This window comes from Numida meleagris, chromosome 2 (genome assembly GCF_002078875.1).
Source record: "Numida meleagris isolate 19003 breed g44 Domestic line chromosome 2, NumMel1.0, whole genome shotgun sequence".
NCBI classification, from domain to species: domain Eukaryota; kingdom Metazoa; phylum Chordata; class Aves; order Galliformes; family Numididae; genus Numida; species Numida meleagris.
This window is the reverse complement of record NC_034410.1, coordinates 5,544,964-5,552,457: the sequence shown is the minus strand read 5'-3', so window position 1 is coordinate 5,552,457 and position 7,494 is coordinate 5,544,964. Positions and strand designations below refer to the sequence as shown.

Sequence of the window (7,494 nt, the reverse complement as noted above, 5' to 3'; positions counted from 1 at the left end):
GAGCGGGCCGGGCGCCGCTGGGGGCCCTCGGGGGCTCCGGGCTGGGGGTGAAGCTCCGCGTCCCCGCGGTCAGAGCCCTCGGCCGCGCAGTACCCCGTGCCGAAGGCCCTGGCGGCACCGCGTGCCCCGCGCTCCGATTTCTGCCCGTTTCCCCCTCTCCGTAGACGCACGGCGCCGTAGGGTGAGCGTAGAGAGCTGTGCGGTGCCGTGCCCTCGCGGCGCAGCTCGGAAGGAGAGAACTTCCCGGCAGCGTCCGACCCGGCGTCGCTGCGAGCGTTGCGGCATCCCGCGGCTGCCGGCCCTCGCTGCTCCTGCGCTCTCCGCTGGAAAACGGCCCCACCGCTTTCAGCGTCGCAGGGGCAGAAGCGGAGGAGCCGCCGTGTGTGGCTCTGTCGGCATCGATCAGACTTAAAAGCGTAGATCGATGCGAAGGAAAATGAAGATGCCGCGGGGAGATGCCGCCCTGCTGCAGAAGGGTTTGGGCTGTAAACGAGTGATTTGTCTGCGGCCGTGCGCTCAGCACAAAGAACCTGTAACGCAGCGCCTTTTTTTTTTTTTTTTTCCCCTCAAGATCAAAAAAGGTTACGGGAGCGGCGGTGTGCCTCAGATGCTGTGTGCGTAGCAGCGGCCTGGCTTCAGGGCGAGGTGGTGGAAAAACGGTGCTGGGCCTGTACGGTGCTGGAAGGGAGCAGCCGGCAGGAGGCTGGTGGTTTGCACCGAGCGTCTGACATGTCACAGTCAGCCTCAGAGTTTGTCTCCTTACGTTTTCCTCTTTTCTTCTCTGAGCCCTGACAAAAACGAGCAGTGAGAGCGGGATGGAGGAATGCTGTAAATTCAGCGCTTTGGTCTTTCATCTGTCAAAAAATCGGATGATCGTGGGATGTGTAATCCATTGGGACTGACAGCTCAGATAGCGTATAGGCGCTGTTAATGCCATCGGTAGCGTGACCCAGAGTGATGGTGCTTGCATGGAAGGCAGCGTTCTGGAAGGAGGTGGGCAGAAAGTTACCTCGTGCCCTTTAGGTCGTACTGCTGCACTCTTTCACCTGCAGCTTTCTGAGACTGGTGTGGTTTTGGGCTTTATGGGACATGATCTGTTTCATTAGGACAAGTGCTTGTTGTAGGCACGTGGAAGGAAAGGGAAGAAGTAGTTTGCCTTTCATTAACCTTGACCACTGTTACCTCGCTTGTTCCTAGGTACAAATCTTGCATGTTAAAACCACAGAATTACTCCTCTTAAATATGGAAGCATTACATTTCTAGGCAGATACTTATGTAAAAGTTCCAGCAGTAGACACGGGTCATTGGTCATTCCGTCGTGTAGGGCTGTCAGAAAAACAAGAAACTTAAACCACAAGATGTAGGTTGGGTCCTTTGTGCACCCAAGAATGCCTTGTAAAGTCCAGGAGAATAACGACATGATTTGGCAGGAGAATAACGACATTGGTGTCACAGTGGCAGGAACACTGCTTGAACCCTGGGTGAAAGAGGGGATCCCCTCTCTTCTTAGGAGAAGAGAAAGCGAGGGACGTTACTTCTGGGGAAAGCACACCATTTGAACAGAGCTAGCTTTCATCAGGGTGGGGAGTAATTCCAAGATCTGAAGGGCTGCTGAAGGCTTCTGAGCTTCCTTTTATAAATAGGGAACTGCCATTAACCTTAACCTTAGCTGTGACCCTGCAGTCTTGGGAGGCTGCTCTGTTACTTTGTAAAACGTTTCCAGCTCTATCGCTCGAGTGAATGCTGAGGCGACCCGGGCTGTGGAGTTGGGTGATCTCCTCGTAATTTGCATATAGAGCAGGAGATGAGAACGACCAGAAAATGGCGACCTTTTCTCCTGGCTCTTTCAGTTCTGCGCTGAAATAACCAAGCCGACACGTTTCAGGCCGTGAGCTGTTCCCTGCAGCTGATGATTCGACAGCTTTGCGGCTCTCTCAGGCTCTGAGCGCGCACGGTATCGGGCAGGCACGTGCCCCACGAGGCTTTGTGAGACACGAGCCTGAGTGTTCACTGGCTTCATTGCTAAGCCCTTGGTTTTCCCTCGTGTGAAACCGTACTCGTATCGCAGCGATGCCAAACGGAGTGCACCTTGGGATGGTATTCTGATGGCTGTTGGTATGGAAGGTTCAGGAGCCTGCTTGTTCCCATCCACTCCCGCTTGTCTTTCAACACCGCCATCAGCCCCTCCTGTGTGAAAGCAGCGTGTTCTGCTGTGGGAGCGATCCCAGCAGCCTACATCGCGGGGCAGGGAGATGTGGAGGAGCGTTGCCAGCAACTTCAGGACGTGTTTTTTGGTGGGGAAGGCCAATTGTTTGTACGTAGCGTGCTGGTCGTGGCATGAAGCTGGGCAGGAATCTCACAGGAACGTTGTCTTTGGGTTTTGCTTGCGCTTAAATGGGTCTAAAAAGGAAGTTACATTGCATTATATAAGCATGCTTGTCTCGGGCTCTGATAGAAGTCAGATGGATTTTAGCTTAAAATTTGATAGTTTGCTAATGGGAGGAACTTGTCTTTGATTGCTGCTGTCAGTGAAGGGACCAGAGTGGACCAGCTACTTGAGATCTGATTCCAGAAGAAGGCTGTCCTGTGTGTGATGAAGCATATGATTTCATAAAGTTATGAAACAAAGCCTTCGCTAAAAGGAATCGTCATGTTGCCCTCATTGTGTCCTGCTCGTAGTTCATTATTTCCACTTATGTTTGGGATCTATGGAAATAATTCAGCCAAGAGTGAGATACTGATGTCTGGATGGTCACTGTTTCTTTAGAGCAACGTCCACTCTGAAAAGTGGTGCGGAGTTGTCCAAAACGCGTTGCGATCACGTTGGTTCTTCTGGTTTATGGAAAGAAAACTGTACATTCTGACTGTATCAGTGAGGTCTCCTGGGTCATTTTGTAAAAGAGCTTATTGCTGGAATTCTTTGAGTTGTACTGAATTGTGGGTGCCCCATCCCTGGAGGTGCTCAGGGCCAGGCTGGATGGGACCCTGGGCAGCCTGAGCCGGTGGGGACAGCTCTGCCCACAGCAGGGGTTGGGACTGGGTGGGCTTTAAGGTTCCTTCCAACCCAGCCAGTCTGTGATGTGAGGTGAGCAGGGAGGCGTTGCTTGGGTTGGATGCTTCAGTACCAGCCTGCTACCTCAGCATCATTTGTGTTTTTGCAGTTGGTAGGCCTATTGCTGCTGGTGTTTGGGGAAACTGAATTGTGTACGTGTGGACAGGTGAGCTGGGAGTGCTCCCTGGTCAGTTTGGAGTCAGGTTCCTGGTGGCTCACCTATGTACCTTTTGCCTTTTTTTCCTCTTTCTGCAGCGAAATAGCGCTTTGTGACTTTCAGCTTCCTATGTTGTGTAGGTGGAAAGCTGTCCTTGCTGCAGTTCTCAGACAGAAATAGTCGTGGTCTGTGATTGTGGTAGGCAGGTAGGTAACGAAGGAACTGGAGCTCAGCTGAATCACCTGCCAAGTCCACCGTTATGCAGAACGGCTTCCAGGTGGTGGTATCGGGGTAAGAAATAATTCTCTGCCATGCCTGACAGCCAGCAAAGGCAGAAAAAGCTGTACCTCAAATACGGACTTGTAATTACTGAGAGTAATTCCTGGCTTTGAGAACAGGAGTTACATGACTATTGGGCTTGCATTGTAAAATGGGGCTGAAGCTTTGCTGTCTCTTGTGGAAGATGGGCTCTTTGCACAGCACCCTGTGAGGGGTCCCTCTGCTCCTGAGCAGGCGGAGGAGGTGATCTGGCAGGCAGCACACGGCCTGCATGGCTGTCAGGAGAGAGGGAATGAAGAAATCAGTGCTGTGGCATGATGCAGTTCAGTTTACAGAATGGGTCGTGTCTGCAGCGTCGGGAATCGTGAGGGCGAGCGGGAAAATGGAGCGGGTCGGGATGCAGCCAGCGGCAGCAGTTCGTGCTGAGCTCTAGGCAGCAGCCAGATCTTCCCAGTGCTTCCCTCATCTCAGCTGCAGCAGCATCGCTGGCTGGAGCGGCTGCACTGCCAGGGCAGCAGCAGGGCTGGAACCCGCTCTCCTTGCAGGGCTGCTCTCCTTGCATTCCGGGGCACGGCACCGCGCTCTGTGCTGATCTGATGGCAGTGGCTGGGAGCGCAGCGGCAGTAAGGGCGAGCGGCGGGGTTATGTGAGGACGCTGCTCTGCTCTTAACTCTTCGCTTGCCTGCTCTGCTCTCATCTAATAGCAACACTCGCAGGCTTTGCTGGGCTATTGGAGCGTTTTGCCACTTGATTACTCAACTGAGACTTACTGTTGGCAGGGGAAACCAAACAAAACGTAGATCTTGCCATTTCTAAGCTATAAAAAGTCAAAGCTCTGCATTTACATCCATTACGCTGCCCCAAGCTCAGGCTCTGGCGAGACAGGCACCTCTGTGGTACGTGCCACTTGGTGTGACTGTGCACCCAGAATGGGGAGAGCAGCCTAAAACACGGTAACACGATGGCTGTGCTCAACTTCCCATGGCTCCTGAAGGTGACATTCAGGGGTGTATTACAGAACCCATTTGGCTTAACTCTGTGTTTGGTCCAAAATCTCAGCAGCTTCTCTGGGGGATCTTCGTCCAACGCTGCGCATGCTGCATGAGTCCTGGTGAACCTGTCCAGCTGTCAGCCCGAATTACCGTAAATCAGAAGCTGCAAACGTGCAGTGTGGTATGTAGGAGCACGGAGCTGCCCTTGTTGGCTGTAAATCTGTCTGCTTAAGGACTTTTTGTTTTCCGGGGCCTGTAATTGAAGTGAGCGGCAAGTTTGTTGTGAGTTTGCTAGTGTGAGAAACTGAAAGGTCTCTCCTGAGCTGGGGGCAGGGAGGAGGAAGGGTGGCTGCTCACACTGCGCTCTTCCAATCCTGGTCAGGAAATTGACTTTCGTTTACGGTGCTCTCAGTGATAGCAGCTGTCCTGTAAATGCGAGGGGAAAGGGAGGAGCGTGGAGGATGACCTAGCAGATCTCAGCACGGGACTTCAGGTTACTAAGCTTACCCAAAGGTGGGACATTTGAAACTGAATTCTCATTTTCAGAAGTATGAAGTACAGTGGATGCTGAATTGTTGTTTGAAGGAAGGATGCTTGTATTGAACATGAAACAAGGTAAACTGAGGCAGTTTTTGAACAGTGCTGAACAGGCTTTCTGGGCAGTCTGGGTTGCTGGGCTGAAGCCAGTGAAATGGAGTTCAACGAGACTGAGTGCTGGGTCCTGCACTTTGGCCACTACAGCCCCAGGCAGTGTTGCAGGTTTGGGGCAGAGTGGCTGGGGGACTGTGTGGAAGAAATGGTCTTGGAGGTGTAGGTCAGTGCTTTACTAAGCATGAGCCAGCAGTGGGGCCAAGAAGGCCAATGGCATCCTGGCTTGTGTCAGAAACTGTGCAGCCAGCAGGAGCTGGGAAGTGAGCGTCCCTCTGGACTCAGCTCTGGTGAGGCAGCACCTTGAGTGCTACATTCAGGTTAAGTAACATTCATAGTTGCTTCCAATCTTGAAGCATCACCTGAATTTGAAGACTACAAGTGATGCAGTCAGCTTGGAATTTGTGGAAGAGCTCAGTGGATCAAAGGCAGAAGTGCAGGCTGTGCTAGGGAGTCAGAATCGCTGCTTCCCTCTCTGCTTTGAAAACCTGCAGAAATGAAGCAGCAGGCTCCGCTGCTTTGCAGAGCAACCTGTGGGTATCTTACAGAGCATCCATTGCCTGCAGATGTCCGTTGACTCTTCATTTAGATGTAGGTGTTGCTCAGCACTCCTGCAGCATAGGAGTGATTCAGAGGTCCTTAACCTTTCTGGATGCACGGGTTCTTCCTCAGCTTACCATATGCAGTTTGGTCTGTGTGCATGCCAATTTTAGCTGCTGCATGAAGGATGTGGCATGAGGGTGGTGGAAAAAAGGTAGATGAATGGACATTGCGAGTTCCTAGGTGCAGGTTGTGGATTACCAAGCATAATGTGTCAGTCAGGACCAGGACAGGACAAGCAAAGAGCAGCTTGTGGGCCTTGGCAGGTCCTGCAGCAAGGAAAGCTGCAACTTCTGGGAATTCCAACGTGAATTAGAACACGACGGGGAAATTTGTAGTTGTTTAATTTGGATGAAATCCTTAAGAATTTGTGGCTAAGGGCCAAAGATTAATCTTTTTAAGGCACAAGACTAGATAAATGATTTCTGAAGGCCTTTTATGGAACAGAACAGCCTACCGTGTGATGCTCAGAAGCCTCGTCCAGAAAAGCTGCAGTGCTCATATCTTAAATAGATGATAACCAAAGAAATGCTTAATCCTTGGCATGGTTTAGGTTGTGCTTTAAGCAGTGAGGTCTTTGTAATCGAACAGCGCAGTGTTAATGCATGAGGGGTTAATGTTTCTGGAATGTTATATCACTGTCCTTAAATTAATTTGGAAAAAGAGGGAGTGCTTAAGTGGTCTGCAGTGTGTGGGTGCCAACATGTGCCAGTGCGAAACGAAATTATGCTATTAATGTGTCCCTTGACAACATTGTCTCCTGAGTTAGTGGGATACATCTGTCTGGCTTCAACAGCTTGTCACATTGCATTGCCAGAACTTCCTTCAAGATGCCCGACCAACTTGAAAGGTGCTCCTGCTACATGCAAAAGAGCTGGGATGCATAGTGTGTAGGAGAACGCCGGGAAATGTGTCCTGCAAACTGGCAGAGCAATCCGGTACTTGACGTGGATGCAGTGGGGTACGTTTGCCTTGAAGGCTTGGTCTGCCATTAATAACAGATTTGTAGGTGTTCTAAAATGCGTTTCAGGATTACCATTTTGAATTAGATCTGGAAGTTTCTGCTTTGCAACTTGCGTATTAGCAAGCGCTGCTTCTCAGCGCCGCTGTTTTCTGCACAGTTTCCTTGGGAGATGCTGGGTTCCTAGCAATGCTTTGCTTCATCCATGTGCCTCGGCATGGTGAACGAATCCTAAAAAGAGGTGTTGTGTTACTTTAACTTTTTGTGCTTGGATGAAGGAGTTTGTCGAAACTCTTGCTAAATCTGCTATTGGTTGGTAACCTGAAGTCTAAAAATAGTTTAAATGCAAGATAAGCCTGGTTTGTTTTTCTGAGCAGGGAGGACAAGCTCTCTGACCATCTCAGAACCGTGTTCTTTATACAGCAGGTCTTAGACATGAAGTGTTTTCCTGCTTGCCCTCCCTCAGCTGCAGACACGTGGTGGTGGGGCAGAGTCCCAGTGCAGCTGGAGGCTGGTGCTCCTGGCTGTAGCACTGGGTTTTGCTTTGGTCAATGCAAACTACTTTGAACAAGTGCAGTGTAATGCTCCTATAGAAAACTAAGACGATGCCTTCTCTCTTAGGATTTCCGGGCGAAAAGACTGATCTTAAAAAGCCATTATCTCATTTATAATTTATAGACAATGATGGTACTGTTGGATATACCTCTGTTTAATCGGAAGATGGTCATGTGAGCATCCCGCTACGGCATTCAGCTGCTTACTGGGGCATGGCTGTGCGAGCTGAAGGGTGGTGAGCAGAGAAAAG

General features: G+C 50.8%; 1 protein-coding gene across 3 annotated transcripts in view; it reads left to right on the top strand.

The window, feature by feature from the left end:
- Positions 1–7,494, top strand: part of RHEB (Ras homolog enriched in brain) — a 34,310-nt gene that overhangs the window by 460 nt on the left and 26,356 nt on the right. The window lies entirely within an intron of this gene.